Source organism: Oncorhynchus mykiss, chromosome 18, assembly GCF_057628025.1.
Source record: "Oncorhynchus mykiss isolate SJ-2025 chromosome 18, ASM5762802v1, whole genome shotgun sequence".
NCBI classification, from domain to species: Eukaryota; Metazoa; Chordata; class Actinopteri; order Salmoniformes; family Salmonidae; genus Oncorhynchus; species Oncorhynchus mykiss.
Genome location: NC_143039.1, coordinates 54,037,877 through 54,062,565, shown reverse-complemented (window position 1 = coordinate 54,062,565; position 24,689 = coordinate 54,037,877). Strand labels below are relative to the sequence as shown.

The 24,689-nt window shown below is 41.7% G+C and overlaps 1 pseudogene; it reads right to left on the bottom strand.

Annotated features, from left to right (window-relative positions):
• Positions 1-1,320: 1,320 nt before the first annotated feature.
• On the bottom strand, positions 1,321-23,758 carry LOC110496942 (CMP-N-acetylneuraminate-beta-galactosamide-alpha-2,3-sialyltransferase 1-like; annotated as a pseudogene).
• Positions 23,759-24,689: the final 931 nt, after the last annotated feature.

Sequence of the window (24,689 nt, the reverse complement as noted above, 5' to 3'; positions counted from 1 at the left end):
ATGAATATTAAACTTTTTTATTTTGGGCAAATGTTCTATTGTTGAACATAATACACTCTACAACATGGCTCTCTAACCCGGTTCCTGGAGAGCTACTGTCCTGTAGGTTTTTTACTCCAACCCTAATCTAGTGCACCTGATTCTAATAATTAGGTGGTTAATAAACTGAAATCAGGTTAGTCACAACTGAGGTTGGAGTGAAACCTACAGGTGGGTAGTGCTACATGAACAGGGTTGGAGAGCCCTGCTCTGCAGGATTATCAAAGTTCCAGAGAGGATGTCTGCTACCTTTTTTAAATTATTTTTTTAGAGTTGTGATCCAATTTGTAAGCATTACCTACAGAGTGAGTGATTAAAAGAAAATTAAAAAATCATGGCCGCCATCTGTTGGTGGATGTGCAATGATACAAGTAAAGGAGAGCTGTGATAGGTTACATTGCCTACTATGCCAATTTCTCTGTATAAAATTGTCCGTAACTTTAAAACTAGCAGGGATCCAACCCGAGACGTTAATATGTCTGTAGAGTATATTATGTTCAACAATGTATGAAGTTTGTATTTCTTGGTATGTGACTTGTCCTGTTGTTGCTGTATGACATTATTTGTTATGATTAACTGACAACCTGGCCATAAGCTCCTTTCCACTTCTCATTCACTCAGTCGTGTTTTATGAGGATGATAAAACATTTAAATGTATAAATATGTAAGTGATCATTTTTAATAAAGTCATCTTTCATAGCAATGAGGTGTCACGTCTAACAATGTAACACGTTATACCAGTGTTTAGCCTCTAGATGTCAGTGTTGTACTTATGGTCATACATCGATGTGATAAATCCATACAAAGGGCATGAAAGCCTAACTGATGCAGGTGGTGTATATTATTTTAATCAGTCAATGGAAAAGTATAAACAAAATCCTCCAAAGTAAGTAATAGTAACATTTACAGTAACAGTCCTTTCATTCAGGTAAGTAAGTAACCAAATGAGTTTCAGAAAGTATAAAACTAGTTGTCCATGGCATGAAAAACAACCACCCTCACTCATGTACAACTCTAAATATCTTACTACAAGGGAGCCATTTGATTTAATGGCTAATAACTGCTGATTAATTTAAGTGAAAACGGAAACAATCGGTTCAAGTTCATGCAAAACCAAAATCGGTAGTGTAGATAAAAGATAAGGTTAAACTGTTAAAATAAGATGTAAATGCTGTGCAATGTAGACAATAAGCTAACACCTATTTGATGATGACTTTGTTCAAAAGATTATTGTAGCATACAGCTGTGAATTAAATAATCTTGATGAATCATCAAAATCACTTAATATATGTGTAGTTTGAATTTTTCAGAGAGCTTCATGACAACGTTGTACTCATAGTTTCCATCATGTACTCCAGTTTTGAGCCATTTATTGGTTGATGCTTCCCAGTAGTGGTGCCAGTGGCCATCTTTGTCTTTACCAAATCCATACACATTCACCTGCATTGGAATTAAATGCTTAAAGTTAGTTTAATAATAAGGTTTATGAAAGGTTGTATTTATGGCAATGTGATATTTTGTTTATGCAACCTATAGGTAGGGTTGAGCAATACATGCATTTGGTGCTAAAACAAACTAATGAATCACAAGAATCAAGTGGTATATTTAAATATAATTTATGTTCACTTGTTCTCATGTATTTTTGGTCAATTCTCCTTCTGCTGAGACTGTGCACTTTAACATTGACACAAACACACACAGCTCCTTGCCCTCCTACCATTCACAACAAAGAGCAAATGTCACTTCTTCCTCTCTGACAAGTGGGTTTTAACAGGCAATTTGCATTTTTTGTTTGGTCCAACAAAATGGGTCATATGGGCACCGAAACACATTGAGACATTATTTGACTGTAATAGAGGAGAACTTAACCTTTCTAATGATGCTCTTTTTATGTATCAACCCCTCAAATTGCGCAAAGAGCAGACAATACTAAAATGAAAGTAGCCTGTCAATGAACATTCATTCTGTCATGCACGGGTACTGCTAGCAGCATTTTAGCCACAGACTGTTATACTTGCTGTCTAGTCTGTGTTTTATAAATGTGCAATGAGCATTAAAACTAAGTAATTGGCCACTCGTTCTCATTCTGAGAAATAAGGTGGCCACTTGATTTCAACATCTGAACAAAGTGGACAGACTAGCATGCTGTTCAAACAGTTGGAGATGGAAAGAAGTGTGTGTTCATAACAATTCAACTGTTCTACACTAAACAAAAATATAAATGCAACAATTTCAAAGATTTTACTGAGTTACAGTTCATATAAGGAAATCAGTCACTTGAAATAAATTAATTAGGCTCTAATCTATGGGTTTCACATGACTGGGAATACAGAAAAAAAGGTATGTACGTGGATCAGAAAACCATTTGCCTTATGCTCGACACATCTCCTTCACATTGAGTTGAGCATGCTGTTGATTGTGGCCTGTGGAATGTTGTCAGTCCAGGGCTGTCCCTGAAAAAAAAAAAATATTTGTCCACCTACAGTAGTCTGTTCTTTCGACCAATCAATTGGTCAAAATGTTTTAACTTGTACTTTTCCCCATATAGACACACCCTATGTGTTTTAATAAAATCAACTATATGTAGGCTACTGAGCTTGTCTGATGCTTTAAGCACAGTTAGCACACTCTTCTCTGGTCTGGACCTCTGGCAGTCTCTGTGGGGGTACCACATGGTTCAATTCTCAGGCCGGCCCTTTTCTCTGTATATATCAATGATGTCACTCTTGCTGCGGGTGATTCCTTGATCCGCCTCTACGCAGACGACACCATTCTGTATACTTCTGGCCCGTCTTTGAACACTGTTAACAAACCTCCAAACGAGCTTCAATGCCATACAACACTCTTTCCGTGGGCTCCAACTGCTCTTAAACGCTAGTAAAACTAAATGCATGCTTCAAACGATCGATGCCCACACCCGCCCGCCGAACCAGCATCACTACTCTGGACGGTTCTGACTCAGAATATGTGGACAACTACAAATACCTAGGTGTCTGGTTAGACTGGAAACTCCCCTTCCAGACTCATATTAAGAATCTCCAATCCAAAATTAAATCTAGAATTGGCTTCCTATTTCGCAAACAAAGCCTCCTTCACTCATGCTGCCAAACATACCCTTGTAAAACTGTCTATTTTACCGATCCTTGACTTCGGGGATGTCATTTACAAAATAGCCTCCAATACTCTACTCAGCAAACTGGATGCAGTCTATCGCAGTTCCATCCGCTTTGTCACCAAAGCCCCATATACCAACCACCACTGCGACCTGTATGCTCTCGTCGGCTGGCCCTCGCTACATATTTGCCACCAGACCCACTGGCTCCAGGTCATCTAAGTCTTTGCTAGGTAAATCCACCACCTTATCTCACCATAACAACACCCACCCGTAGCACGCGCTCCAGCAGGTATATCTCACTGGTCATCCCCAAAGCCAACACCTCCTTTGGCCAACTTTCCTTCCAGTTCTCTGCTGCCAATGACTGGAACGAATTGCAAAAACCGCTGAAGTTGGAGACTTATATCTCCCTCTCAAACCTTAAGCATCAGCTGTTTGAGCAGCTCACCGATCGCTGCAGCTGTACACAGCCCATCTGTTTATAGCCCGTCCAACTTCCTACCTCATCCCCATATTGTTTTTATTTACTTTTTGCACACCAGTATTTCTACTTGCACATCATCATCTGCACATCTATCACTCCAGTGTTAATTTACTAAACTGTAATTACTTCGCTACTATGGCCCATTTATTGCCTTACCTCCTTACTCCATTTGCACACACTATATATAGACTTTTTTTCCATTATGTTATTGACTGTACTTTTGTTTATCCCATGTGTAACTCTGTTGTTTTTTGTCACACTGCTTTGCTTTATCTTGGCCAGGTCGCAGTTGTAAATGAGAACTTGTTTTCAACTGGCCTACTTGGTTAAATAAAGGTGAAATACAAAAAAAATCAATTTAAAAAATGGCTGTGCGAAGTTGCTGGATATTGATGGGAACTGGAACACGCTGTCCTATATGTCGATCCAGAGCATAGAGTATGCAGAGAGTATGCAGGCCATGGAAGGACTGGGACATTTTCAGCTTCCAGTAATTATGTACAGATCCTTGCGACATTGGGGCGTGCATTATCATGCTGAAGCATGAGGTGATGGTGACGGATGAATGGCACAACAATGGGCCTCAGGATCTCGTCACGGCATCTCTGTTCATTCACCATGCAATTGTGTTCATTGTCCGTAGCTTATACCATAACCAAACCACTAATATGAGGCACTGTTCACAACATTGATATCTCAAACCGCCTGCCCTCACACAATGCCATACACACTGTCTGCCATCTGCCTGGTAGAGTTGAAACCGGGATTCCTCCATGAAGAGCACACTTCTTCAGCATGCCAGTGGCCATCGAAGGTGAGTATTTGCCCACTGAAGTTGTAAACGGCGCAGAACTGTAGTCAGGTCAAGACCCCGGTGAGGACGACGAGCACGCAGATGAGCTTCCCTGAGACAGTTTCTGACATTTTGTGCAGAAATTCTTCAGTTGTGCAGATCCACAGTTTTATCGGCTGTTTGGGTGGCTGGTCTTAGACGATCCTGCAGGTGAGTAAGCCTGATGTGGAGGTCATGGGCTGGTGTGGTTACACGTGGTCTGTGGTTGTGAGTCCGGTTGGACTTAAGCATCACATTTTCTAAAACAATGTCGGAGGCGGCTTATGGTAGAGAAATTAACTTCAAATTCTCTGGCAACAGCCCTGGTGGACAATCCTGCAGTCAGCATGCCAATTGCATGCTCCCTCAAAACTTGAGACATCTCTGGCATTGTGTTGTGTGCAATAACTGCACATTTTGGTGGCCTTTTATTGTTCCCAGCACAAGGTGAATCTGTGTAATGATCATGCTGTTTAATCAGCTTCTTGATATGCCACACCTGTCAGGTGGATGGATTATCTTGGCAAATGAGAAATGGTCACTAACAGGGATGTAAACACATTTGTGTACACAATTTGAGAGAAATAAGCTTTTTGTGCATATTAACAATTTCTGGGATCTTTTCTTTCAGCTCATCAAACCAACATTTTGCATTTATATTTTTGTTCAGTATACCTTGTTAGCTAGCAAACAGATCCACGTTGGCTAGACATTAAAGTGGAACTGACAGCGTTTGAGCAACATTAAATATTATTTAAGTATGCTAATATACACCCCCAGGAGGAATATGATGCCTTTTTGTTTGACATTTTCTGACAAACGACTACTTCGATATGCCCATTTTTACATTTCATACATTCATAGAATGTTTGGGAATGAGGTAGAGTAAGGCATTTGTGAAAATTATTTAGCAATTAGAGTGGGAAAGCGGCCATGCGTTTGGACAATTAATACACACTTCAGCAAATAAAACCTTTAATAAAAACATATACTGTACAACACTGGAATCTTACGCATACCAATACGCTATAGCCAATCAGAGCTACAGTAGGCCTAAATGCAAATTTGCCATGTGCCACATGGGCCTGCCATTATTTACTTTGAACTGGAATGTGTTTACATGCAGTAGCAACAGCAGGACTTTAGCGCAATAGAAAGCATTCACCAAAAGCCACAAAATACACCTGAATGGATTTGTGCAAATATGTAAATACCACGGGAGTCGTCTTACATTTGGGAAATGTACAGTCCTATTGATCAAGCAACCATGAAAAGGTAGGCTCTCTCTTATTTAGTTGCCTATGCACATCATCAATATCAACAACTGTTAGCCAGAGCGAGATGAGCTCAAATCTAACGTGGAAACGGTAGACAAACTGAAACCTTTTCAGCTTGTAGTTGGCGGTCAAAATTGCGTTGATAAACAATGGAGAATAGGCGCCTGCTCGCCCAATGCATGCGTGTCCCAACCCACGTTTTGACAACTGAATGGAAATTTGCCTGCCTGCCCATTCGATCAATGCCAAATACATTTGGTTAACTGTAACAGTCGTTCAAGTTCAGTATAGCAAGCGAAGTGATTTACATTTCCAAATAACACCTGCATCTCTAGCTGTAGCCACAGAAAAACGATATGGGGGAAAAAGTCGGCCTTTTACCAACTCTTCTAATGACAACATCTTCCCAGCAGCTAGCTAACGTTATACTCAGTGTTTTTAGCTTGTTAAATAAATAGATAAACTAGCATACAGTATCTGACACGTGACTGACTTGTGATCATTGCCCTATCTAGTTTGATTCTATTGACATTCCAAGCCTTAGCGACATTCGTCCGTTTTTGTCCAAAATATTGAGTCATTGAAACTGAAACAGTGCATCCCGAATGGAAGCAGCAAACAATGTACCTGGCCAGCTGTAATTTACAACCATATATATTTGTTGGACTAGTAAAACATTTATTGGTGAATTATATTAGTCATGCATTGAACTGACGAGAATGCCTTACTCTGCATCATGGGATTTTTAGTTAAATATGACCTATTTTTAAACCTCTTACAAAGTTGTTTTTCTAGTATAAACTGGGAATTGTATATTTGACTGTTTGTTTCATGTCTTCAAAGTAGTTAACACTCTCAGTTCCACTTTAAAAATGTAGCTGGCTACAACTAGCACGTGGGCTTGTGGTTGGGAGATTGTTTATGAGACCTGTGTTCATTTTCTATAATGCCTGCTACAAGAAGTGTGTCATTATTAGTGAATGTGCAGTATGCATGGATCTGGTTAAATTTGAAACAAAAAGGTCATTTTGATAGACAGTCTTGAAAGCAAGATAGGAAAAAAAACAGGTTAAACTATTTTCATGAAATAATTAAATTATTAGTGGGTCTCATGTTATGGAAGGCTTATATTTAGCCTATATTTAGCCTTATTGCTGTTTGTTTTGAAATGCAGTGTATTTTAGCTTTAATTGTACAAAATAGCTTATTTAGAGAAGAACAAAAAAAATTGCACCCTTGACATTCTCGAGGTAGTCACCTTGAATGCTTTTCCAACAGTCTTGAAGGAGTTCCCACATATGCTGAGCACTTGTTGACTGTTTTTCCTTCACTCTGCAGTCCAACTCACCCCAAACCATCTCAATTGGGTTGAGGTCGGGTGATTGTGGAGGCCAGGTCATATGATGCAGCACTCCATCACGCTCCTCCTTGGTTAAATAGCCCTTACACAGCCTGGAGGTGTGTTGGGTCATTGTCCTGTTGAAAAACAAATGATAGTCCCACCAAGCCCAAACCAGATGGGATGGCGTATCGCTGCAGAATACTGTGGTAGACATGCTGGTTATGTGTGCCTTGAATTCTAAAAGAATCACTGACAATGTCACCAGCAAAGCACCCCCACATCATCACACCTCCTCCATGCTTCATGGTGGGAACCACACATGCGGAGATAATCCGTTCACCTACTCTGCGTCTCATAAAGACATTGGGGTTGGAACCAAAAATCTCAAATTTTGGACTTTGGACATTCCAAGGACAGATTTCCAAGGACAGATTTCCACCGGTCTAATGCCCATTGCTCATGTTTCTTGGCCCAAGCAAGTCTCTTCTTATTATTAGTGTTCTTTAGTAGTGGTTTCTTTGCAGCAATTCGATCATGAAGGCCTGATTCATGTCAATCTCCTCTGAACAGTTGATGTTGAGATGTGTTTGTTACTTGAACTCTGTGAAGCATTTTTTTGGGATGCAATCTGACGCTGGCAACTCTAATGAACTCATCCTCTGCAGCAGAGGTAACTCTGGGTCTTCCTTTCCTGTGGCGGTCTTCATGAGAGCCAGTTTAATCATAGCTCTTGATGGTGTTTGCGACTGCACTTGAAGAAACTTTCAAAGTTCTTGACATTTTCCAGATTGACTTACCCTCAGGTCTTAAAGTAATGATGGACTGTCATTTCTCTTTGCTTATTTGAGCTGTTCTTGACATAATATGGACTTAGCCCTATTTTGTACAAGACCATCTTCTGAATATCAATCCTACCTTGTCACAACACAACTGATTGGCTCAAATGCATTAAGAGGGAAAGATCTTCCACAAATTAACTTTTAACAAGGCTAACCTGTAAATTAAAATGCGTTCTGGGTGACTAACTCATGAAGCTGGTTGACAGAATGCCAAGTGTGTGTAAAGCTGTTATCCATGCAAAGGGGGGCTACTTTGAAGAATCTGAAATATAAAATACATTTGTATTTGTTTAGCACTTTTAGTACATGATTCCATATGTGCTATTTCATACTTGTGATGTCTTCACTATTATTCTACAATGTATAAAATAGTAAAAATAACAAAAAAACATTGAATGAGAAGGTGTGTCCAAACTTTTGACTGGTACTGTGTGTGTGTGTGTGTGTGTGTGTGTGTGTGTGTGTGTGTGTGTGTGTCATCCATACATTTGAAATTGTTAGGCCATATCACCCAGCCCTACTTAAAGCCATTAGATGTCAGTGTTGTTCCTCTATACTCCCATTGTGTGTAGTATACAGTGTGTATTGTGTGTCATTTCTTTATTATCCAGTGTGTCTTGCTGAGAAAGTACACTCCTATCCACATTCCTAGCAGTGCATGTATTTGAATATGAATAAGAAGTCTTACCTCGTCACAAATGTGTATGGCTAATATTAAAGCCATGAATCCAGTAGAGGGATATTTGCCTTGATAGTCAAGTCAGACTTGATGAACATATTTCATAAATGCAGGATTAAGAACCAATACCTGTGTGGAATATAATATACATAGCATGTATATATCAATGTGATTCAATTAAAAAAAGAGGAATGATGACTTGTGATACATCAAATTTGAGAACTTACGCTGTCAGATTTGATATTGTCGGATAATAGATGGCATGATGCACTGTTCGTACATTCTGATGCAGTCTCAAACTATGAGCAAAGGTCATGACTCTTAATGACACATTTGCCTTCAGGCAAATACCAATCCAAATCATTTCTGACCTCACTGCCTCTTTTGTTAGGAAACCACCCATACCAAGAACCATATTTAATTTATTTAAATGTATGTATATATGTAGAGTTATTTATCGTAGTAGATGGCTCTGCCCATACCTAACACAGATCCTCAATTACAAGCATTGCAAGTGTATCATAGTGTCCAAAATATACAAATATAATTTATTAGATATCATTGACTCTGTAGATGTTTTGTAGTAAAGTAAGTAGGCTGACACTGGAATGGCTATAGGAGCAGGAGCCTATATCCTGTTTCTGTAAGGTGAGGCAGCTTGATGTACAAGTATCACCCCTTGACATGATGCTAGTCTATTGCAGGGCCTTATCCTCAATCTATCTCCTTAAAGCTGAGTGCCAAGCAGAGACGCACTGGGTCCCATTTTTTTTGTCTTCGGTATGACTCTGCCGAGGTTTGAACTTCCAACCTTCCAATCTCAGGGCGGACACTAACCACAAGGCCACTAGATGATAATAATAATAGTAAATACATCATGATCAACAAGGTACTCAAGTCTTTGTTGGCCTTTATCTTTGGTCTAAGAGGTAAATATGAGCTGTTGAATAAAATAAGACTGATTTCATCCAGAGCTGCTACGTAATCTTATTAAAATGCATGGTGTAACAAACTGCTAGACTAATCAAAATTGAATCTATAATAAGTGGTTACTCACTAAGTGATGTTAGATCCATTGGTGATGGCGCCGGGTAGCCACTGAAGGTCCAGAGTCTTGAAAGGGATCAGCAGGAACCTGGTGGTGTTGTCCAGATCTATGGCACTCTCTGGGTACATGACTTGATGTGTGGTCCGGCTTCCTACATCCTCCTCATAGCTAAAGGTAGGAGCCATGTTCATTCTGGATAACGCAGTAAAAAAAAGAAAGCAGTGACCCATATCATGGCAACAATATTTCAAAGCACTTGAATTCAAAACACATAGTGACAGCATTGGTAGCGCCTTTGAGGGCTATCTCTATTTTAAAGTAGTTGATTTCTTCTTATTCTACTTCCTAATGGTTTATTGGCAGTCAGTAAACAAACTGAAATGGTGCTTACTGCTACCTGGAGTGTGCGGTCTGAACAGGCATAAAGCCAAGGTTGGTGGTTTATTGCCACCCCCAGCTAAAGAATGTTTGCTCCTTTTTCCTGGAGTGTGCACTTGTTCACTACTTCTCACAAATCCAAAAGCATTGGATTGGTGGAGGCATGGGCTAGTGGGAATTTCCACCATATATCCTATCTAGTCATTTCCTTTCAAATCATTAAAGGGAAGTGAACAAGTACACATTTGGAGGTAGGAGGGATAGCTAACCCCTCCTGCTGAGTCCTCAATGGCACTGCCCATGCTGAAACAGGCTTTGTGGAAGGTCTATCAACACCCCACCCTTTGTTGGCCTATACCTTATGATGACATCATTGGAGTCTATGAGGGCTCCGTAGTGGGAGCCCTTGAGGTTCCCAGAGTTCCCCACCACAGCACAGGTCCTACAGCGCTCAGGGCCTGCGTCCATGTAGAGGTCGTCATCAGGGATGACCTGGAACAAGTGTTCCACCACCTCTCTGAAGGTGGCTGTGCTACGGTCATCCTGCAATTTCTGGTGATAAGGTAAGATAGTACTTTATTTGATTCCACCAGCCAATAGCCTACATAAAACACAACAGACACCATAAACTGCACAATGCAAATCACACACCATAGCATCAGAGAAAACCCTCACACTGAAGTGATTGTATTTCATGGTTTCATGTTTACGTTTTCAACTGCCCAGGGACTGCAAATGGAAATGAGCTGTTGGCTAAATCTGGTGCAACGGATCAGGATAATGAGACTGTTTTTGTTCAACATTGTCTCTGTCCAAATTAACGTAATACGTCAATAAAATACATAAGTATTGAATCCAGCCACCTGCTCTTTACACTGAAGTTATTGTTGATGACAGTAGCAAACAGTTGTCCGTGACCGTGCTTTTAAACTGCAGCCTAAAACATCCAATAAGAGTTCATTCTGAAAAAAACTCCCACATACAGTGCCTTGCGAAAGTATTCGGCCCCCTTGAACTTTGCGACCTTTTGCCACATTTCAGGCTTCAAACATAAAGATATAAAACTGTATTTTTTTGTGAAGAATCAACAACAAGTGGGACACAATCATGAAGTGGAACGACATTTATTGGATATTTCTAACTTTTTTAACAAATCAAAAACTGAAAAATTGGGCGTGCAAAATTATTCAGCCCCTTTACTTTCAGTGCAGCAAACTCTCTCCAGAAGTTCAGTGAGGATCTCTGAATGATCCAATGTTGACCTAAATGACTAATGATGATAAATACAATCCACCTGTGTGTAATCAAGTCTCCGTATAAATGCACCTGCACTGTGATAGTCTCAGAGGTCCGTTAAAAGCGCAGAGAGCATCATGAAGAACAAGGAACACACCAGGCAGGTCCGAGATACTGTTGTGAAGAAGTTTGAAGCCGGATTTGGATACAAAAAGATTTCCCAAGCTTTAAACATCCCAAGGAGCACTGTGCAAGCGATAATATTGAAATGGAAAGAGTATCAGACCACTGCAAATCTACCAAGACCTGGCCGTCCCTCTAAACTTTCAGCTCATACAAGGAGAAGACTGATCAGAGATGCAGCCAAGAGGCCCATGATCACTCTGGATGAACTGCAGAGATCTACAGCTGAGGTGGGAGACTCTGTCCATAGGACAACAATCAGTCGTATATTGCACAAATCTGGCCTTTATGGAAGAGTGGCAAGAAGAAAGCCATTTCTTAAAGATATCCATAAAAAGTGTAGTTTAAAGTTTGCCACAAGCCACCTGGGAGACACACCAAACATGTGGAAGAAGGTGCTCTGGTCAGATGAAACCAAAATTGAACTTTTTGGCAACAATGCAAAATGTTATGTTTGGCGTAAAAGCAACACAGCTGAACACACCATCCCCACTGTCAAACATGGTGGTGGCAGCATCATGGTTTGGGCCTGCTTTTCTTCAGCAGGGACAGGGAAGATGGTTAAAATTGATGGGAAGATGGATGGAGCCAAATACAGGACCATTCTGGAAGAAAACCTGATGGAGTCTGCAAAAGACCTGAGACTGGGACGGAGATTTGTCTTCCAACAAGACAATGATCCAAAACATAAAGCAAAATCTACAATGGAATGGTTCAAAAATAAACATATCCAGGTGTTAGAATGGCCAAGTCAAAGTCCAGACCTGAATCCAATCGAGAATCTGTGGAAAGAACTGAAAACTGCTGTTCACAAATGCTCTCCATCCAACCTCACTGAGCTCAAGCTGTTTTGCAAGGAGGAATGGGAAAAAATGTCAGTCTCTCAATGTGCAAAACTGATAGAGACATATCCCAAGCGACTTACAGCTGTAATCGCAGCAAAAGGTGGCGCTACAAAGTATTAACTTAAGGGGGCCGAATACTTTCGCAAGGCACTGTATGAACACCTCAATATGAAAATACAAATAAAAACATGCAACCACATTAAGCTATTGGAGGTTCTTAACTTTAGAAAACAATAGGCATGTTTTGACATTTGAATGTATTGTAGTGATCCACACTATATGAGCTACGTTACAACGTTACTACGTTGACCAGTTGATCTTTAGAAATGGGGTAGGATACTGTAATGAAGTTTTGAATAATAAATTACCCACCACAGGTCACTTTTCCAATTTGTTTTTGTTTTATTTTATGACATGGGATAGTATATATTGTTGCTTTGTAGGTCTGTGTATCTAGGTTAGGGTGTCTTGGGGTTAAACAACCCCCTCCAGTAATTTTCACAGAAACCACTCTGTCACCCCCCAAAAATGTACACTTTCCCTGGATGCCACTAGTCTTGCTATAATACACACACACACACACACGTGTGTGTATGTATATGTACACTACCGGTCAAAAGTTTTTAGAACACCTACTCATTCAAGGGTTTTAATTTATTTTTGCTTTTTTCTAAATTGTAGAATAATAGTGACGATGTCAAAACTATAAATAACATATATGGAATCATGCAGTAACCAAAAAAGTGTTAAACAAATCAAAATATGTTTTTATATTTGAGATTCTTCAAATAGCTACCCCTTGCCTTGATGACAGCATTGCACACTCTTGGCATTCTCTCAACCAGCTTCACCTGTAATGCTTTTCCAACAGTCTTGAAGGAGTTCCCACATATGCTGAGCTCTTGTTGGCTGCTTTTCCTTCACTCTGCCGTCCAACTCATCCCAAACCATCTCAATTTGGTTGAGGTTGGGGAGGTTGTGGAGGCCAGGTCATCTGATGCATGACTCCATTACTCTCCTTCTTGGTCAAATAGCCCTTACACAGCCTGGAGGTGTGTTGAATCATTGTCCTGTTGAAAAACAAATGATAGTGCCACTAAGCCAAAACCAGATGGGATGGCGTATCACTGCAGAATCCTGTGGTAGCCATGCTGGATAAGTGTGCTTTGAATTCTAAATAAATCAGTGTCACCAGCAAAGCACACCCACACCATAACACCTCCTCCTCCATGCTTTAAGGTGGGAAATACACATGCAGAGATCATCCGTTCACCCACACCGCGTCTCACAAAGACATGGTGGTTGGAACCAAAAATCTCAGATTTGGACTCTAGACCAAAGGACAAATTTTTACTGGTCTCATGTCCATTGCTCATGTTTCTTGGCCCAAGCAAGTCTCTTCTTATTGGTGTCCTTAAGTAGTGGTTTCTTTGCAGCAATTTGCCTCATTCACACGGTCTCCTCTGAACAGTTGATGTTGAGGTGTGTCTGTTACTTGAACTCTGAAGCATTTATTTGGGCTGCAATATGAGGCTCGTAACTCTAAGGAACTTATCCTCTGCAGCAGAGGTAACTCTGGGTCTTCCATTCCTGTGGCGGTCCTCATGAGAGCCAATTTAATCATAGCTCTTGATGGTGTTTGCAACTGCACTTGAAGAAACTTCAAAGTTCTTGAATTTCTCCAGATTGACTGACCTTCATGTCTAAAAGTATGTCATGTCTTGCCATAATATGGACTTGGTCTTTTACCAAATAGGGCTATCTTCTGTATACCCCCCCCCCCCTACCTTGTCACAACACAACTGATTGGCTCAAACCCATTAAGAAGGAAAGAAATTCCACAAATTAACTTTTAACAGGGCACACCTGTTAATTTAAATTATTCCAGGTGACTACCTCATGAAGCTGTTTGAGAGAATTCCAAGAGTGTGCAAAGCCACTCCTGCGTTGTCTTGGCTGTGTGCTTATGGCCGTTGTCCTGTTGGAAGGTGAGGAGCAGGTTTTCATCAAGGATCTCTCCTGTACTTTGCTCTGTTCAGCTTTCCCTCGATCTTGACTAGTCTCCCAGTCCCTGCCACTGAAAATCATCCCCACAGCATGATGCTGCCAACACCATGCTTCACCGTAGGGATGGTGCCAGGTTTCCTCCAGACGTGACGACTGGCATTCAGGCAACAGAGTTTAATCTTGGTTTCATCAGACCAGATAATCTTGTTTCTCATGGTTTGAGAGTCCTTTAGGTGCTAATTGGCAAACTCAAAGCAGGCTGTCATGTGCCTTTTACTGATGAGTGGCTTCCGTCTGGCTACTCTACCATAAAGGCTTGATTGGTTGTGTGCTACAGAGATGGTTGTCCTTCTGGAAGGTTCTCCCATCTCCACAGAGGAGCTCTAGAGCTCTGTCTTAGTGACCATCTGGTTTTTGGTCACCTCCCTGACCAAGGCCCTTCTCCCCAGATTGCTCAATTTTGCCAGGCGGCCAGCTCTGGGAAGAGTCTGGGTGGTTCTGAACTTCTTCCATTTAAGAATGATGGAGGCCACTGTGTTCTTGGGGACCTTTAATGCTGAAGAAATGTTGTGGTTCCCTTCCCCAGATCTGTGCATTAACACAATCCTGTCTCTGAGCTCTACGAACAATTCCTTCGACCTCATGGCTTGGTTTTGCTTCTGACATGCACTGTAAACTGTGGTACCTTATATAGACAGGTGTGTGCCTTTCCAAATCATGTCCAATCAATTGCATTTTCCACAGGTGGACTCCAATCAAGTTATAGAAACATCTCAAGGATGATTAATGGAAACAGGATGCACCTGTTTTCGCTTTGTCATTATGAGGTATTGTGTGTACATTGATGAGGAATATGTTTTATTTAATCCATTTTAGATTAAGGCTGTAACGTAACAAAATGTGTAAAAAGTCAAGGGGTCTGAATATTTTTCCCCAAATGCACTGTATGTCTGGACACCCCTTCAAATTAGTGGATTTGGCTATTTCGCCCCACCCGTTGCTGACAGGTGTATAAAGTCAAGTACACAGCCATGCAATATCCATAGACAAACAGTGGCAGTAGAATGGCCTTACTGAAGATTTCAGTGACTTTCAACGTGGCCCTGTCGTAGGGTCAGTTCGTCAAATTGGTCAAATCAGTTTGTCAAATATCTGCCCTGCTAGAATTACCTCGGTCAACTGTAAGTGCTGTTATTTTGAAGTGGAAATGTCTAGGAGCAACAACAGCTCAGCCGCAAAGTGATAGGCCAAGCTCACAGAATGGGACTTCTTCTGTCCTTGGTTGCAACACTCACTACAAACTTTCTTTGGAAGAAACGTCAGCGCAAGAACTGTTCGTCGGGAGCTTCATGAATTGCGTTTCCTTGGCCGAGCAGCTGAACACGAGCCTAAGATCCCTATGCACAATGCCAAGCGTCGGTTGGATTAGTGTAAAGCTTGCCGTCATTGGACTCTGGAGTAGTGGAAATGCGTTCTCTGGAGTGAGGAATCATGGATCACCATCTGGCAGTCCAACTGACGAATCTGGGTTTGGCGGATGCCAGAATGCTACCTGCGCGACTTCATAGTGCCAACTGTAAGGTTTGGTAGCAGAGGAATAATGGTCTGGGTCATGGTTCAGACCTCTTACTTCCAGTGAAGGGAAATCTTAACACTACAGCATACAATGACATTCTAGACAATTCTGTGCTTCCAAGTTTGTGGCAACAGTTTGGGTAAGGCTGGTTTGTCAAGATCGATGTGGAAGAACTTGACTGCCTGCACATAGCCCTGACCTCAACCCCATCGAACACCTTTGGGATGAATTGGAACGCTGACTGCGAGCCAGGCCTAATTGCCTAACACCGGTTCCTGACCTCACTAATGCTGTTGTGGCTGAATGAAAGCAAGTTCCCGCACAATCTTCCAAAACCGGAAATTGTATGCTACATTAGTTCTAGCACTAACTGAGGAGAGATTACTGGAACACAGAAACCACTATATGAAATAGCAATTAGTATTTATAATTCGTCACATCACGGGCGAGCTCACCATTGATCGAAATAATTGAGTAAAACACTTTCTAGAAATCGAAAGTAATCCGACAATGTGTAGTTAATGCGTGCCGCCATGTTTGTTTTTTCACATCAACCAAAGATAATAAGAGGAGTCATCTACTATCATTCACTTCCCTTCATTCTCTTCTGGAAGTTTACTCAAAAGATGAGTGAATCATTCCTTCACCTCATTATAGGATCTTTGATCTGACAGAATGCATGGAGCCATAGCATTATAGCATTAGCTCATTATAATCGGTACAACCTTTAGTACAAGTATTTTACTTGAAACAGCCTATAGATAATTAGCAGGCAGTGCGTGTTAACAGTCCTGTCACGTAACAGTCACATTTTGGAACAGTGAGTGCATTCTGACATCACATGCATAAAACAACTCACACTGTGCTGACCATTAGAGACATTTGGATCTCACAGGGGAAAAGGTTAAAGGGGTTGTTTCCCCCCAAAGGTACCCTTCTATGGACGTGCGGTGACAATGCTTTTATTTGTCCAATTCTGTTTATTCTGCCATTTTGGTAAGGTATCATTTTAAAGAACAGTTGATCTAACAAAATATATATAATAATTACCTGCCACCATGCTCTGGTATCTTCATTAAGTTTCTTGTTCTCTCTGGTCAGAAATGGTTTGATAGACCTGATGAAGCGCTTCTGAAACCAGAGGTCATCATCCGGCTGAGTCATACATTTGATACATGCACAATGACTTGGAAAGATTTTCCTGCCCAGCAGCCGAAGGGCAATTTTTGCCAAATCAACAAGTGACTTGGAGAATAGCTGCCCAGTGTGTCCAGTATGTAACACAAAGATAGTGAGGCAGAGTAGAACGGTGATAAGACAGCCTTTTCTATGCCTGAAGATAATCATTTTGGGGGTAGCAGGGGTATCTGTTGGGTGTCACAGAATCCTCAACACCTGTGAAGAGATCAATAATAAACTAATAATAGCGTGCCATGTAGAATAGGTCTTAATAAAACAGCTGTAAATCTATAGGCATTATAGCAATAGCTCATTATAATCAGTACAACCTTAAGTACAAGTACATTTTTCCTGACGCCTTGCATTGTAATTACACAATGCTGCACAATAGCCTAATGAAGGCTTTGTTCTGGTTTAGTCAACAAAGGTGATTTCATGACCATCGAATACCCACTGGTCTGCCGTTGAAATGTTTTATTTATTTTTATTTTTTATTTCACCTTTATTTAACCAGGTAGGCTAGTTGAGAACAAGTTCTCATTTGCAACTGCGACCTGGCCAAGATAAAGCATAGCAGTATGAGCAGACAACACAGAGTTACACATGGAGTAAACAATTAACAAGTCAATAACACAGTAGAAAACAAAGGGGGAGTCTATATACAATGTGTGCAAAAGGCATGAGGTAGGCGAATAATTACAATTTTGCAGATTAACACTGGAGTGATAAATGATCAGATGGTCATGTACAGGTAGAGATATTGGTGTACAAAAGAGCAGAAAAGTAAATAAATAAAAACCAGTATGGGGATGAGGTAGGTGAAAATGGGTGGGCTATTTACCAATAGACTATGTACAGCTGCAGCGATCGGTTAGCTGCTCAGATAGCTGATGTTTGAAGTTGGTGAGGGAGATAAAAGTCTCCAACTTCAGCGATTTTTGCAATTCGTTCCAGTCACAGGCAGCAGAGTACTGGAACGAAAGGCGGCCAAATGAGGTGTTGGCTTTAGGGATGATCAGTGAGATACACCTGCTGGAGCGCGTGCTACGGATGGGTGTTGCCATCGTGACCAGTGAGCTGAGATAAGGCGGAGCTTTACCTAGCATGGACTTGTAGATGACCTGGAGCCAGTGGGTCTGGCGACGAATATGTAGCGAGGGCCAGCCGACTAGAGCATACAAGTCGCAGTGGTGGGTGGTATAAGGTGCTTTAGTGACAAAACGGATGGCACTGTGATAGACTGCATCCAGTTTGCTGAGTAGAGTGTTGGAAGCCATTTTGTAGATGACATCGCTGAAGTCGAGGATCGGTAGGATAGTCAGTTTTACTAGGGTAAGCTTGGCGGCGTGAGTGAAGGAGGCTTTGTTGCGGAATAGAAAGCCGACTCTTGATTTGATTTTCGATTGGAGATGTTTGATATGAGTTTGGAATGAGAGTTTGCAGTCAAGCCAGACACCTAGGTACTTATAGATGTCCATATATTCTAGGTCGGAACCATCCAGGGTGGTGATGCTAGGCGGGCATGCGGGTGCAGGCAGCGATCGGTTGAAAAGCATGCATTTGGTTTTACTAGCGTTTAAGAGCAGTCGGAGGCCATGGAAGGAGTGTTGTATGGCATTGAAGCTTGTTTGGAGGTTAGATAGCACAGTGTCCAATGACGGGCCGAAAGTATATAGAATGGTGTCGTCTGCGTAGAGGTGGATCAGGGAATCGCCCGCAGCAAGAGCAACATCATTGATGTATACAGAGAAAAGAGTCGGCCCGAGAATTGAACCCTGTGGCACCCCCATAGAGACTGCCAGAGGACCGGACAGCATGCCCTCCGATTTGACACACTGAACTCTGTCTGCAAAGTAATTGGTGAACCAGGCAAGGCAGTCATCCGAAAAACCGAGGCTACTGAGTCTGCCGATAAGAATATGGTGATTGACAGAGTCGAAAGCCTTGGCAAGGTCGATGAAGACGGCTGCACAGTACTGTCTTTTATCGATGGCGGTTATGATATCGTTTAGTACCTTGAGTGTGGCTGAGGTGCACCCGTGACCGGCTCGGAAACCAGATTGCACAGCGGAGAAGGTACAGTGGGATTCGAGATGGTCAGTGACCTGTTTGTTGACTTGGCTTTCGAAGACCTTAGATAGGCAGGGCAGGATGGATATAGGTCTGTAACAGTTTGGGTCCAGGGTGTCTCCCCCTTTGAAGAGGGGGATGACTGCGGCAGCTTTCCAATCCTTGGGGATCTCAGACGATATGAAAGAGAGGTTGAACAGGCTGGTAATAGGGGTTGCGACAATGGTGGCGGATAGTTTCAGAAATAGAGGGTCCAGATTGTCAAGCCCAGCTGATTTGTACGGGTCCAGGTTTTGCAGCTCTTTCAGAACATCTGCTATCTGGATTTGGGTAAAGGAGAACCTGGAGAGGCTTGGGCGAGGAGCAGCGGGGGGGGGGCGGGGCTGTTGGCCGAGGTTGAAGTAGCCAGGCAGAAGGCATGGCCAGCCGTTGAGAAATGCTTATTGAAGTTTTCGATAATCATGGATTTATCGGTGGTGACCGTGTTACCTAGCCTCAGTGCAGTGGGCAGCTGGGAGGAGGTGCTCTTGTTCTCCATTGGCTTCACAGTGTCCCAGAACTTTTTGGAGTTGGAGCTACAGGATGCAAACTTCTGCCTGAAGAAGCTGGCCTTAGCTTTCCTGACTGACTGTGTGTATTGGTTCCGGACTTCCCTGAACAGTTGCATATCACGGGGACTATTCGATGCTATTGCAGTCCGCCACAGGATGTTTTTGTGCTGGTCGAGGGCATTCAGGTCTGGGGTGAACCAAGGGCTGTATCTGTTCTTAGTTCTGCATTTTTTGAACGGAGCATGCTTATCTAAAATGGTGAGGAAGTTACTTTTAAAGAATGACCAGGCATCCAGGCAAATATATAGCCCTATGCCTATAGGCTTAATACAATTATTCAAAGATAACATTTTAATCCAGGAAAATGTCTACTTGAGTTCTGATATCTTTTGCCAAATCCAAGGAGGGGCAAACGTGGGGGAAAATTCATCATCATTTGTCTGCAATAAATCAGTAGGCTTTTTAATTATTCTTACCTTAAACTTGCTCCTTGTTTTATCTTTCACAAAATCAGATTCACTTTGAGAGGTATCTTCTCTCATGCTGCTTCCTACAAATTCAAATGATGGGTGTGCGCAGGGTGCAGTGATTTTATCCGTGGGCTGGAGGTGTAGGCTGCACTTCATTCAGGATTTATAGCATGCCGGGTGATTACAGTTTAGTTGTTTGACAGGTGAGTACAGTTTAGTTGTTTGGGACCATTCCACTTAGTCCTAAATCAAGTGCAACTCAACCCACCCGTTGCACCAGTCTGGCGAGGTAGTCTGTATCACGTGTCACGCCTTGATCACACCGACGGCATCATTACACAAAATGGTAAGCAGCATCATCTGGATATGTGTGCAACAAAAGTTCAACATTCACCTTCTGCTACCATTTATGTCAAGCCGTCTGATGCATACGTTCGATAAATCCAATGCATGCACCACCCAGAATGCACTGCAACTGCTTCTACAACACAATGCTGCAAGGCAAATGCTGCGTACGATTGGAAATGAATGTACTTTTGGTGTACCAAAATACAACAATGCTGTCGGTGTGATCGAGGCCAATGCCTTTTGATTGGTCAAAAGACTGTGTAGGCCTAAACACTGCCTCTGGAACACACTGAGAAACACTTTAATTTAACCAGAAATTAAACTGTGCTGTTCTGTGACATTGTCAATCGAAGAGGGTATTTATCCTCCAACACTTTGCTCTATACCAATCACAAACCAGGTTTCCATCCAACCTTTTTATGATGTTGGATAAAAAATTTAATGACAGACTTGATGGGGAAAAAAGTATGTGTGCAAATTATAGTGCATATAAAATTGACTTTTGCTGTTAATTCCCATGTACCGAAATTTAAAATACAAGTTTTAATGGGTTTCTATCGCATTTTCAAATCTACTGATGGTTTTGTCAAAAAAACTGTTGAGTTAAATACCAAATGTGCCCACTCTGGTCTTGGCACGTGTGCTCCAGCCAACAGCTGGCGATACAGTGCAGGTAGGCTACCAACATTATGTGGATAATAGTGATATTATTTGTATTTGTCAAACAGCAGCCAAGCATCAATCATAATGTCACCAGAATAAGACCCTCAATATTTATTGGAAAGCAGCAGCAAGCTTATCACCTTTCACGTTTACCACCTTGTGAAGATCATCATAAATGATTTAATCTGTAGCTTAATAAACTGAATGCTTTCCCGAGTTGTAGTGAGAAGACCACACAACACACTGTGTCATCGCGTGACGCCAAGTTTTGCATACTTCGATATGATGGTTATCATAAAATGTATGATTTCTCACATCATACATTTTACAGACACAAAAAGATCCCACCATATCAAACAAACCAATTGTCAGCATTTATACAATTGTACCAGCATTTCATGCTTCTGTCATCCCAACCTGGTCTCAGAGCATTTCATATTATTATTTACGTAAATTCGAGACATTCAATTTAGTATGATATGTTAAATTTAGTCTGTTTCACCTGTCTTTGTCTCCACCCACCTCCAGGTGTCACCTGTCTTCAGCATTATTCCCAGGGTATCTATTCCTGTGTTCTCTGTTAGTCTGTTGCCAGTTCGTCTTGTCAAGCTTACCAGCGTGTTTTCCGAGTCCCTGTCTTTCCTAGTCTCTTTTCTAGTCCTCCCGGTTTTGACCTCTTGCCTGCCCTGACACTAAGACCAGCTGCCTGACCATTCAGCCTACCCTGATCTCGAGCCGGTCTGCCGCCCTGTACCGTTTGTGTCTGACCTGGTTTATGAACATTTGCCTGACCTCCACCTGTCTCTTGCCTCCCCCTTGTTGTTCAATAAATATCAGAGACTCGAAGCATCTGCCTCCTGTGTCTGCATCTGGGTCTCGCCCTGTGTCGTTATCGATTTTGTATGTATGTATTCATTTGTAAATGTCATCATCCATGTCCTATGATATGTTCTACATTGCTTGGTCATTGGGGTTTTGGGCTGGGTTTCTGTATAAGCACTTTGTGACATCTGCTGATGTATAAAGGGCTTTATAAATGCATTTTGTTACGAATTACAATTCATATGATATGTTACAAATTTGCAAAAGGTACAATGTTACAAATTTGCCATATGTATAATATATTACAAATTCCAATTTGTTGTGGCTAACCTTAGCTAAGGTTAGGGGAAGTGTTAGCTAACATTAGGTAATTAATCTGCATGAAATGATTGGATGGAAACATAAGTAGTTGCAAAGTAGCTAAAATGCTAAAGTTGTCTGTGATGAGATTCAAACACACAACCTTTGGGTTGCTAGACCATACCAAACGTAACCTATAATACTAATCTACTACTGTATGTTACGTCTATGAGACCAGGCTAATCAGCACAGTTTATTACTTTTTTCATGCTTTAGGTAATTCATCTACATGAAATGATTGGATGGAAACATGATTACAGACAGGTATTTATCCTCCAACACTACCCTACCAATCACAGATGGGGCATTACCTCCAACAGTTTGAATGATTAATTAACATATAAATCCTCATGTCTCTGTACTGCAACCACTCTGTAGGCTACTGCAGCTGGAGCCAAGTTTTTAATTTCAGTGGAGAGGAGAAAAAAATGAAAATAATTCATCAGGAACCATCCATTAGGGAAATTGCTCTGGTTTAACACTGTGGCTGAGACATCTATATCATTATAAGGCAGGAGCTGCTGAGACCGAGCTAAATGTCACAGCCAATGGCTATAGATCTACACATTTCAGTTGCCTCCCAAATGGCACCCTGTTCCCTATAGAGTGCACTACTTTTGAGCAGAGCTCTGGCGTATAGGGTGCCATTTGGTATTACTCCCTGGTGAATAGGCTGGTTTCCTCACCAATGGGATCCCAGAATTCTCAATTCTCATCTAACTCAAACTAGAACATGCTGATCCCAGTATTGCAGTTTTCCTTTCTCTTTCAACTCAATGTATAACATTTCATAGATTAATTTCTCTCAATGTTGTATATGAATAACACTTCAACCTCAGCTAAAACAAATATTGTGTATCTTCGCCAAGTACGTTTACACATACCTAGAATTTGCCTTAGCAATAGACAATATACAAACAGAATACAGACAAGTCCACATAGACATCATACAGAACATACAATATCAGAACAGTAAACATACATCTTTGGAGTATAGGCTGATCACAGTGGGGATATACAATTTACAGAGTGGATATATCTATATAAGCCATGTTAAATATATAAAGTGCATATACAGTGTTGTGCAGTCATTGATGACAAGCTGCAGTAATTGGCCCAATGCAAAGTCAATCAATCCCTATGAGCCCGATGTCCGGTTGATGAGGGCCACAGCATGGGTGACGATATTGTTCAAGTGGCGGGTGGTTTTGGTCATGATTGCCCTAAACCTTCTTTCAGAGCGGAGTTTTTTAAATATGGGGTGTCCAGAGTGGGCAAGGTCGGCGACGATCTTACCTGCACACTTCCTTAATGGAGGACCAGACGATGCGCTGCAGTTTACCCTTGCAACAGGCAGACGCAGACCCAAACCAGACTGTGATAGAAGAGGTGAGGATGGACTCAATGATGGACATGTAGAACAGAACCAGAAATGTCAAAGAGAGTTTGAGTTTCCTCAGGTCAATAGATAGTAATCCTCTGTTGAGCCTTCTTAGTCACCACTGTGATGTCCTCCCACTCGAGGTTGTGGGAGATGATGGTACCCAGGAATTTGAATGACTTGGCCATGCTGATGGTTGAGCTAACAATCTCGAGGGGTTGAGAGAGTGGGGTGCATTTACTGTAGTCAACCACCAACTCCACAGTTTTGACTGTGTTGATTTCCAGGTTGTTGCGTCTGCACCAAGCGGTCAACCTCTGTGCTTGGACTCGTCACAGTCGGAGATGAGACCAACCAGGGTGGTTCATCAGCAAACTTGAGTAGTTTGACTGATGCGTTGTTGGAGGTGCAGTCATTGGTGTAGAGTTAGTAGAGGATGGGGAAGAGCACACAACCCTGCAGTGCCCCCGTGCTGATAGATGGGGAGTCTGAAATATGTTTTCCCATCTTAACGTGCTCTGTCCTGTTCGTGAGGAAGTTGGTGATCCACCGGAAGATGGGGTACATTCAGCTCGGTGAGTTTGTGCTGTAGCAGGTCCGGAATGATTATGTTGAAGGCTGAGCTAAAGTCCACAAACAATATCCTTGTGTATGTCCTTGGGTTGTTGGGGTGTTGGAGGATGTAATGAAGGCCCATGTTGATGACTTTGTACATAGATCTACTGTAGTAGCCCCGGCTCCTCGAGGGGGAAAAAGTGAACCTAGCCCTCAGTTCAAACTTGGGCCACCTCAGTTTTAGCTTTATGCCCCTATATATATATATATATATATATATATATATATATATATATATATATTAAATAACAAAAAAGTTAAAATGATTGTGACAAGTTGGCGCAAAATCCGCACAATGTATTGGGGCTATGGAAATCCACTGGGGTATGTATGACTCCTTTGGGTTTCCA